This window comes from Pogoniulus pusillus, chromosome W, assembly GCF_015220805.1.
Source record: "Pogoniulus pusillus isolate bPogPus1 chromosome W, bPogPus1.pri, whole genome shotgun sequence".
Lineage (NCBI taxonomy): Eukaryota > Metazoa > Chordata > Aves > Piciformes > Lybiidae > Pogoniulus > Pogoniulus pusillus.
Genome location: NC_087308.1, coordinates 8582202 through 8590608, shown reverse-complemented (window position 1 = coordinate 8590608; position 8407 = coordinate 8582202). Strand labels below are relative to the sequence as shown.

The 8407-nt window shown below is 48.6% G+C and overlaps 1 long non-coding RNA gene across 1 annotated transcript; it reads left to right on the top strand.

Annotated features, from left to right (window-relative positions):
• The first annotated feature begins 5120 nt into the window (after positions 1–5120).
• Positions 5121–6247, top strand: LOC135192849 (uncharacterized). The gene is made up of 2 exons (XR_010309045.1): positions 5121–5194; positions 5588–6247. It is a non-coding gene; the product is annotated as an uncharacterized LOC135192849 (long non-coding RNA).
• The last annotated feature ends 2160 nt before the right edge of the window (positions 6248–8407 follow it).

The following is an 8407-nucleotide window of genomic DNA, read 5'->3' as shown; positions in this document are numbered from 1 at the left end:
GAGCATCCCTAATGTATAGGGCCACTCCTCCACCCTTTCTCCCTTGCCTGTCTCTCCTGAAGAGTCTGTAGCCATTGATGACAGCACTCCAATTGTGTGAGTCATCCCACTACATTTCTGTGACGGTGACAACATGGTAGTTTCCCTCTTGTACAAAGGCTTCCAGTGCCTTGTTTGTTACCCATACTGCATGCATTAGTGTACATACACTTCACCTGGGCTGCTGGTTTTACCCCTATCTCTGGTCTACCACCCTCAGCCTCCTTTGGTTTGTGTTGGAGGAATTCTTGCTAGCAGAGGACACAAAATCATAAACATGAGCAACCCGTGCTGGGAGCGTCCTTGAATCCATCTTGGGAGTTAAGATACCAGGTGCTGCGTAGCAACCCCACACATGCAGCTGCAGGTGGGTGGAGTTAGCCAGCCTCAGAGGCTGACCCTCAGATTGTTATGGTATATTGACCTATCCATGCCTTTCATGTGACCCTGTATCCTCTATATGTAACCAATCTTGGTGGAGCACTGTGGAAGAATTTCTCACCAGTCGAGGACATAAAGTCATAAGCATGGGTAACTTGCGCTGAGAACGTCCTTGGTTCCCAGCGAGGCTAGGAAATCGAGATGTAAATAACTGAGCACCCCACACACAGCTGCAGTGGGCAGAGACTAGATAACCAAGGGGGCTGGAGTGGGTGGTCTGGGAGGCTGACCCTTAGAATGTTGTGATAAGTTAACCTATGCACACCTTACATGTAACTCTGGACCCTCTGACTGTAACCAATCTTAAGCTGAGCACGCTTCTTGCTAGAATGCATATAAGTCACTGTATCACGGAAATAAAGTGGATTTGACCATCTAACCATATTGGTGACCAAAGAGTCATCTTCCCATAGCGCTCCACCGAACGTGATTCCCAACATCTGGAGCTCGAACAGAGGAGTCAGGACACAAGCCGGCCGCAGGTGAGACTGCGTTGGGGGCCGGAGGGTTGGCCCGAAGACAGAGGGGTCCGATCAACTTGTGGGACGTTCTCCGTATCGGAGAGAGTAAGCGTCATTCGGTGCCGCTGGGCCGGGTAGCGCTGCCCCGAGGTGGCAGTAGTCTGGACGTTCATTTCCGGAGTGAACAGCCCGTGTGTAAGGCAGGTAAGGCCCACGGTGGATTTGCTGGGGCACTGCGTTTGCTGGCGTATTTATCTCGTGAGAGAAGTTCGCCGGACACTGAGCTCTGAGAGCTGCTGGCCCGGGCGTATGCGCAGGGTCATGCGAGTAATGAGCCTCCCATGATTTTAAGATCGAAAGTGCAGCGGGAGGTCGGAGACGCACTGTGGGACGCGGTTCTTAGCAACGGAACAGACTTTGAGTCGACCCGCCAGCTAAGTCCCGCCCGGCGGGAGGTGCTCCGCGCGTTACTAGGGATGAAAGCCGAAAGAAAGACGGCGGTGGTGGTCTTCCTGTTACTTCTCCTAGCCCTGCCAGCCGTTCCGAACAGTTCTGACGCGTGCGCGGCGCCAGGTTTCTCCTCCACCCCCACCCCGAGCGTCCCGAAGAGAGAAGGCTCCGTGGTTCGGTTTTTCGGTCTCGGCAGAGCTGCTTCCGTTAAAGGCGTGGCTGGGAAGGTTGTCAGCTCTGTGGCGGAGTTGAACATGAGCGTGCCGTACGATCCCGGCGGGCACCCGTGTCGCCCGCCCCGCGCGCCCGCCTCCGCCCTCCTTCCCTACTGGAGCCGCGCCCGGTAACCCGATTGTAGCCACGTTGACCGCAGGAGCAATACGCGGTTCGCAACAAGGTTGCTGGCGGTTTGCCTTTATAGTACCATCTCTGACTGAAGCTGAGCCTGCGAGCCGCTCTGAGTACACAACTTTGCCGCGAGGCATGCAGACCACACCAACTCTCTGCTGATTGTTCGTTGCAAAGCATTTGCAAGCCCCCGAGAAGAACTGGGCGTGTGCAATTGTTTATCACTATGTGAATGACTTTGTTTTCTGTCCCCGCTGACGAGTCTTAGTCTCCGAGAGACATCTCGTCTTGCTTCAGCTCTGTGGGCTGCACGTAGAAAGCTAAGGACCTTTTGATCGGTCTAGCCGGAGCGCTAGGAGAGATGCGCTTGGGACTGAGTTGCGGCTGACACACCCGCAATGGCGGCTGCCCGTAGCGACTCACTGACACACCCATGATGGCGGCTGCCCGTAGCGACTCACTGACACACCCGTGATGGCGGCTGCCCGTAGCGACCCGCCGGCAGCCAGTTACAATCGCTTCTCAGCTTGGAAAAGTTCTCGGACCTGCCGCGCGGAGGGCGGCTGCCTGCCGCTGTGTGTCCTGTGTCGAATCTGCCGCTGTAGCCCGCGCGTCCCCGCGGATGGCTGCACGCGATACAGGACACCGACTTTTAGTTTTCAGCCGGTAAAAGACATTACTGAAGGTACAGAGGAACGGACGGTAAAGAGAGAACGGACCGACGGCAGACGTGACCGCACCGGACGGCTCGGGACCCTCCCTTTCCCGCGGCTCGGCGGAACAGTCTTCAGATCCGCCCCCTTCACCGCCGCCCGCCCGCCCATCTCCGACGGACCGCATCCCAAAGCCGAGGGGTCTCCCGCGAGTCTTCAACAGCTGGGGGACTGAGGGAGATGCTGAGGGGATCGGTGGGATGGGAAGAGTTTGTGGGTTTCCTTGAGTCGTTTCGGAGTTTAGTCAATTTGCGTTTGTATGGCTACAGGGAGATTAGCTGTTCGATAGCTCACAGCTTCACCTCTGCCTTTTTTTTTCTGGAAGAGCCTGAGAGGGAGGACGGCAGTTTGGGAGTTTTCAGAGTAGATTTCATGTTGTGTACTAAGGATCGATAGTGGGATGGGAGAAGGACGAAAACAGCAAGTGGTGGCTGACCTGAAACAGCTGGGGGTTGGGCGAGATGGAAGGCCGAGGACAAAAGCGGCGCTGCGGCTGCTGGCCTCCTCCCCCTCCTCCTCCCCCCCTCTAGCCACCTGTGGAGGGCCCGCGGGGCCCCGTTCCCCCCCCGCCCGTTGTTTCTTTTACGGATTTTTTTTTCCTTGCTAGGAGGCAGCGAAGCCTCGAAGCTGTTTTGACAACACCAGATGCGAGGAGAGAGCTCTTCACTGAGGGACTGATTGGATACTGGAATGGGCTCCCTGGGGAGGTGGTGAAGTCGCCGTCCCTGGTGCCCTGGAGCTGTTCAAGGCAAGGTTGGACGTGGCGCTTGGTGCCATGGTCTGACCTTGAGCCCCGTGGTGACGGGTTGGACTTGATGACCTATGAGGTCTCTTCCAACCCTGATGGTACTGTGATACTGTGCTACTGCAGACAGATGTCAGACAGTTTATGGAAATGGTAGCAAGAATGACGAGGATGACTTAGGACCATTTTTGCCCCTGTTACAGGCATGGACACGCACAGCTGTATTTTTTTAGTCACCTGATGATAACAGTTTGCATTCGAAATGATAGCTGATAGTTCCTGGCTGGGGTATTTACCGTCGCCTTGCTGGTTAATTCCTTTTGCACCCACTGCTCAGTGGCAAAAAGAAAAAGAGGGAGATTGCTAGGACATAGCAGAGATGCCAGTGCCACTGACCATGGGTGGAAACTTATACAGACATGGAAGGCACCAAGCAGGACAGACTAGAACTCAGATGCATTGCCTCTCACAGCGAGGGTGTAGGCACTGAGATCCACATTGCAAGTCACTAACCAGATTCTGGACTAGGAGCAGGGAATGATAGAGCTTGTAGGCTAATGCCAGTCAGCTCCTTCCCCCAATAACAGATAAAGACAGGACTAGCATAGAAGTTTACAGGAACAGCTGCTAATTGCATGAAATGAGCCTTGTGACAATTCTGACTTTTCCTTTTTCTGAGAATACCATGGTATTGTTATCTTCTTGGATTTTCTTTGCCTTTTCTTGAAGTTCCTATAGCTGATAGATATTTAGGGTAAGATAAGTTAAGACTAAGGGTTTGTAGTTTTGGGAACTTAGGACATAAGGATGTTATGGGATGTTTTTCTGGGGTACATTTAGGCATTATTGAAAAGGGGAAAATGGGTTAGAGGACAGTAGGATAGCAGAAGAAATCTTTTCTTTTCTCGAGATTTTTCTAATCACAGCATACAGACTAGGCCAGTGGATCTGCTAGCCTAGGCAATGGATGTGTCTGCATTTGTTCTTGTATCTGCTTGTGTTTGACCATTTATCTTCACAGGCCTTGATGAAGACCAACCTGATTATGACCAACTTGTTTTTTCCTAAAGTGAGCAGAAGTCTTGCTCAGATGGCAGAACTGTGAAAGGACTTGAAAGAAGCACTGACATGATGATTGTATTTGTATGGATCTTTAAGGTTTGGACCATGGCTAACGAATTTGTGTATTTTTATGAGTTTTCAGTGATTGTGGTTTAATGGAATAGGTTCAGTTTAACAGCTTTGTAAAGGCCAAGGCCCACTCAAATTAGCATAAGATGGCAATGTGACTTTTTTCTCTTGCAAGGGCCCTGCAAGAGATAAAAAAACACTGCCCTAAATTCTAAAAGCAGATGAAGAACTGTGGGAAAAGGCCTAAGTAGAATAGACTGATAGTAACATCTAGGGCATATCTTTATATTGTATTTAGAGGTTAGTAGTTCTTAAGCACAGTAGTCAGACACAGCTCATAGCTAAGGAGTGTAATGAGAACATCGAGTGAACCCAGAACTATGGGAGTCTGAGAAGAATACTTGACAGCTGAGTGATCTGCGAGTCTGCAGCGTCGACTGCCACACAGAGCCAGCGCAGACGTGGCACACCTGCACTCTCCTGTGACTGTGATGTTCGTCTGCACTTTTGGGTTTCTGAACGAATGACTTACTGTCGCTTGCAGAAATAGCTTTTGGGATTGTTAGCTAAGCTTGGGTTGTTAGCTTGCCAGACTAATGCTGCTGATTGAAGCTCTAACAGGTTTATTCCTTTTGATTGTAGCACTGTTGATTTGTAGCTGCACCATTCACCCCTGTGTTAAACAGCCTATGATAACTTCCTTAGCAACGAGGATGGACACTGCGGTTCAAACGACACTGACAAGGCCCATGTTAGACCCTTAGGTGCTTTTGGAGCAAACAATTGGCGTTATGGTGTTAAAGCATCTAGAACGGGCCGAGGTCATCTGTTGTGGAACAACAGAACCGCTAAGGCACTTCCCACTGGTGTGTTCCTTATTTGTGGTGATAGAGCCTGGCAAGGCATACCAAAGAACGTTTATGGAGGTCCACGTTATCTGGGTAAATTGACAATGTTTGCCCCTCATCTTAGTCAGCTCAGGGACCTAGCCCGACGCCGGCCTAAGCGATCTCTAAAATTGAGTCCTAATTGCAATGACAACGTTCAATTGTTATCCACAGCTGCTCGTGTTGCCTTAGCTGTATTTCTACCAGGAGGAGCAGCTGGAAAAGCATTAGTACAGCTAGAGAGACTCACGTGTTGGTCAGCAAAACAAGCCAATGTCACCACAAAGGTTTTAGGACAACTATTGGTTGATCAAAATAGCCTTCGTCATGCCCTATTGCAAAATCGAGCAACCGTTGATTTTCTTTTGCTAGCCCAAGGACACGGCTGCCAGGACTTCGAAGGGATGTGTTGTCTGAATTTATCAGATCATGGTGAGTCCATTCACAAGAGTATAACCTGGTAGAAAGGCCGTATTGACAAGATCAAAAAGGAAACATCGACTTTTGATGACTGGTTGCAGAACCTGTTTGGGACAATCCTGGGGTGGTTAAGCAGCTTATTAGGAGAAGGCTTACGGTTATTTGTTATTTTCATAATAATTCTGCTATGCGCTTGTATTGTCTTTGCTTGCATTAAGAAGAGCTTAACTAAGGTAGTTAGCCAGGTGTGGGTTGCTCAAAAGAAAAAGAGGGAATTGTGGAAGAATTTCTCACCAGTCGAGGACATAAAGTCATAAGCATGGGTAACTTGCGCTGAGAACGTCCTTGGTTCCCAGCGAGGCTAGGAAATCGAGATGTAAATAACTGAGCACCCCACACACAGCTGCAGTGGGCAGAGACTAGATAACCAAGGGGGCTGGAGTGGGTGGTCTGGAAGGCTGACCCTTAGAATGTTGTGATAAGTTAACCTATGCACACCTTACATGTAACTCTGGACCCTCTGACTGTAACCAATCTTAAGCTGAGCACGCCTCTTGCTAGAATGCATATAAGTCACTGTATCACGGAAATAAAGTGGATTTGACCATCTAACCATATTGGTGACCAAAGAGTCATCTTCCCATAGCGCTCCACCGAACGTGATTCCCAACAGAGCACGCCTCTTGTAAGAAAGCATATAAGTCTCGGCATCATGGAAATAAAGCAGACTATGACCATCTAACCATATTCGTGAACAAAGAGTCATTTTACCCAGGTGCTCCACCGGCGTTTAATATATTTGTCTCTAGTACTGTTGTGTTTAACCCCCTGTAACACTGTACGTCAGTGTCATGGAAGGCCTAATAGGCTGAAATAGGCTTATACATGTCCTGGCTTGCCCAGACGATTTTTCTGTTCTCCTCCTTCTGTTTTGGGGAGAAGCAACTGCGGGAAAGAGGACAAAGAACCTGGAGCCGCTAAGTCTAAGGACTCTAGCCTGCCCAGACTTGTTTACATCCTGTGGTAAACAAGGTACACACACTTAACTTGTGCCTGCCTTGTGCAAGGCCTATGCTTTTCCCAAATTTGGGTAAAGCAAGCCTATGGCTTCACCTAATATGGTCAAGCTTGGCTAACTGGCATTCTGATTGGCTATTTTGTGTCCAAAGGCCAAATAGTCTCAGTCTTTATTGATAAAAGAGTTGAGCAGGTAACACAGTGTGCTCTGCCATTGTATTCGTGCCTGCTGTTGCCAGCTGCTATTGCGTACTGCCTCAGTGCATCCTGAATTACCTGGAAATTCCACTGCCTCGAGTTTACCAGGAACAGGCTCTAAATGCCTCCATGCGATCAGCCTGCATATCCAGCATGAAATCATGCTAAGACTGCACATTGCAGGACATCCTGCCTACACCTTACAAACTCCTGCCAAAATGGGAAGTCCTGGATACACAGATAGTCCAGAGAAGCCAAGGGAAAAGGTCAGAGATTGTCTGCCTCTGTGGAGAGATTTTTGCTAACAGGACATGAAATGATAAATATGAGCATCCGTTCTGGGAAGTGTCCTTGAAGGCGGGAAGCTAGGTGGTAAATAATAGCACCCCACATGCAGCTGCAGGAGGTGGAGTGCCAGCTGCAAGAGGGCAGGGTCAGACAGCTGTAGGGGGCTGACCCTGCAAGATTGTGACCTATCTGTACCATGCCTGTAACCCTGGACCAATGTGTACTTTCCACATGTACCAATCCTAAGTTAGCTGTGCACACCTCTTCTAAGTAAGCATATAACCCACTGTAACACAGAAATAAAGCGGAGAATGACCATCTAATCAAATTGGTGAACCAAGAGTCATTTTATCCGAGGTGCAATGCTGGCATGCCTCCTTTCCCCAGAAGCCTGTGGAGAATCAAAAGCCTCAGCGTCTGACAAGACAGAATTCCCTGAAAGTGTTTTGGGTACTGTTTGAAGCTGTAGCTAGCCCTGCAAATTGGGAAATAATATTTTGTGAGTAAATACTTAAAGCCTCCTGTAATTCACCATAGACTTCTGCCATAAGCAGAAAAGAGCTCCTTGAGTCCATCTAGTGGGCAAGTGGTATATTGACTGCAAGTGGTATATTGGCTACAAGAACTTTTTCGTCCAGTTCAATTAATGTTATATATTTTTGCTGGTTATTTCTATATCAAGTTATTACTCTGTAAATTTTTTCCATAACCATGCAAAGAGATGATTATTATAAAATTAGTAGTCGAGGGTGGTAAAATTTCTGAATATCAAAATTAACAAATGTGCTAGTTTGAAGCTAGCTAAAATTCTTTGGTGAGAAGAATTAGGTTACAGGCTTTGAAAAGGAAACAATGGTGATGTCTATTTCACTCATGGGCTTACTGAGATGTATAACAACAAGAACAAAAACATCGATAACACAGTTGCTGTCTGTGCTTTAGGCTGAACTTCTCTCTCTCTCTAACCTAACCTGCCATCTGTGTGACTAATTCACCTGCTTCCTAACTCCCCTGGCCAACCCTCCATACTACCTTAAACATAAGGCAAGAACTTTGGTAAGGTTGAGGGGTGGGAGGAAGATTGAAGGGCAGTGAAGAGCCCCTCCTGGGGACTCAGGTTTCTGGGAGGGCTGTTGTGTTTCTGTATTACCTTTTAAATTGTATATTTCTGTATATGTTGTAAATACCTGCTTGTATATTGTGCTAAGCTGTAAATATAAAGCTACATTCAATTTCCAGAGATGCTGAGTCTAGTCTGGGATATTTTAC